We start from the raw sequence: 2,458 nt of genomic DNA, 5'->3' as shown, positions 1-2,458 counted from the left end.
TCTTGGAAGAGATCACAGGTGTCTGCCCTATACCCAGCCTTGAGAAACCTTTCTTTATTGTAGTGGCTGGGACTTTGGAGAGGGGAGAAGCAGCCTCTTCTTTTGATGTTCTTCAGTCATGTCTGACTCTTTGTGATCCCTTTTGGGGTTTTCTTGGCAAAGACACTGGAATGGTTTGTCATTTCCTTCTGCAGCTCATTCTACAGATGAGGAAACTGAAGCCAACAGGATTAAGTGACTTGCCCAGTAAGTGCTCTAGTAAGTGTCTGAGGCTGGATTTGAACTCAGATCTTCCTTACTCTAGGCCTAGAGCTCTATCCACTTTAACAAATAGCTGCCCCAGTCTCTTCTTTATAGAACATCAAAACTTTGTTGGGGAGCTAATGACACTGTGCATAGTGAGGAAGGTACCTCCTTTAGTTCACAGGGAACCTCACTAGAATCCCAACTTGCTTTTTAAGTTTGCTCACTTCTGTTTTAAAAATCAGAAGACCAGCATGCACCCAGGCACTAGCACCAATATTTCCTAGCTGTGTGATCTCTGAGAAGTTCTTCCACATCTCTGAACCTCAAAGTCCTGTAAAATGGGACGGAAAAGATCATGTATTTAGAACTAGAAGGTACCTTGGAAGTTAGCTAGTCCATCCCTCTCATTTTACAGATGAGGAAACACAGGCTGGAAGAGGCACAATGCATCCAAGCCCACACAGGTGGTAAGTAGCAAAAACAAGCTTAGGACCAGGTCCTCTGGCTCCAGATTCTGAGCTCTTCTCACTGTGCCATGCTGTCATCCCTCCTCAATGAATCACTTCATTGGGCCCTTGTGAGAGAAGTAGGAGCTATTATCATTGACCCAGCTTAGGGAGGTCTCATCATATTCTGCCTTACCCTCAAAACAGGGCTCAAATGCTGCTTCCTCCAGGAAGCTTTCACTGACTGTTCCAGCAGGCTGTGGCCTCTCTCACCTTTGGGTCCTCATGTCACTGTGAAGCTGACCAAATCCCACCAATATTATGCTTACTGGCATATGTGTCTTATCTCCCTTACTCAATTATAAGGCCCTTGGGGGCGAGGATTCCAGATTATTTATTTTTGCATCTCTTCCCCTCCCCCCCCCCACCACGTACACAGGGTCTTGCACTCAGATGAACATTCAATATAGTCCTTTGAATTTCATTGAATGGGAGCAGGGGAATGAGTGGCTTAGAGGGTTATATCCTAAGGTCTCACAAAGGTAGGGTATGTGATGGTCAGGAGATATGGGTCCGAGTCTTGGCTTTTTCATGGCCTATCTTGATAATGATGGATATATCATTGGTTCTTTCTATCCTTCCATTTCCCCCTTCCCATCTAATCTAGATAATCTCTAAGGGCCCTTCCAACTTCGTTCTTCTCTTGTTCTATTTTCTAAGGTTCTTTCCAGCTTTATCATTCTATGCTCTAAGCTCCCTTCCAGCTTGGACACTCTTGTTTCTACGTTCTAAGCCTCAGCTCTAATGTTCTATGTTCTAAATCTTAATGGCCCTCCCAGATCTGACAATTTTGTTTCTAAAGTCTCTTCTTGATTTAACTGCCTAGCTTGAATGTCCATTCAAAGTCTGACTTTTTAGGTTACATATTCTAAGTTGTATCTGTCCTTTCCAAACTTATTCTCCTGTGATCCATGTTTTAAGGTTGTTTCCAGCCTTTATCATTCTGTGCTCCAGTGTCCTTCCAACTCAGACATTCAAGGTCCTAGATTCTAATCCCTAGCTCTAAGATTCTATTTTCTGTGTTGTAATGGTCTTCCCAGCTCTAAGAGTCTAGGTTCTGAGGTCTTTTCCAGCTCTAACAGTCTAGGTTCTAAGGTCCATTCAGATTCTGACATTTTAACATCCTAGGTTCTATATTCTAAGTTCTAGCTCTGATGTTCTACCTTCTATGTTCTAAAGGCCTTTCAGTTCCGATTAGTGGAGGATTTGTTAAGTACCTACTGTGTTCCATACTGTGTGTTAATTCTTGGAAAACCAAAAACAGCTTTAACCAGGGAAGAGCTCACATTCTAATGGGAGACAATATACATATATGAGAACACAAAGCCAAAGGCAGAGTAGATGGAAGGTAACCTGAGGGGAAGGTGCTAGAGATAGTTATGTGAACTAAGGTGGCCTCTCCTTTCACATTCAATGGATCTCCAGTATGAGCTTCGGTGTCATTTCAGGAGAGTCTGGAGAGAGGAGGACTTGGCCAAGATTTTAGCCTGGGGTTGCAATTCAGACTGTGAAGCTGCTTCCAAGTTCAGGAAAGTGTCGGGCCAACTGACACATCCAGTTTATTTATTGGACATCAGCAGAAAAAGCCCATCAATGGGATATGGCTTTTCTAAATGGCCTCCATTTGAAACTACGCCTGAGGAGAAGACTGAAAATCAGATTTTATGTGTTGAAATTAAAAAAAAAAAAGGAAAGCAGCTTTGGGC

This window comes from Petaurus breviceps, unplaced genomic scaffold (genome assembly GCF_028583685.1).
Source record: "Petaurus breviceps papuanus isolate PSGF00001 unplaced genomic scaffold, PetGlider_PUasm1.0 90847, whole genome shotgun sequence".
NCBI classification, from domain to species: Eukaryota; Metazoa; Chordata; class Mammalia; order Diprotodontia; family Petauridae; genus Petaurus; species Petaurus breviceps.
This window is presented reverse-complemented; position numbering follows the sequence as displayed.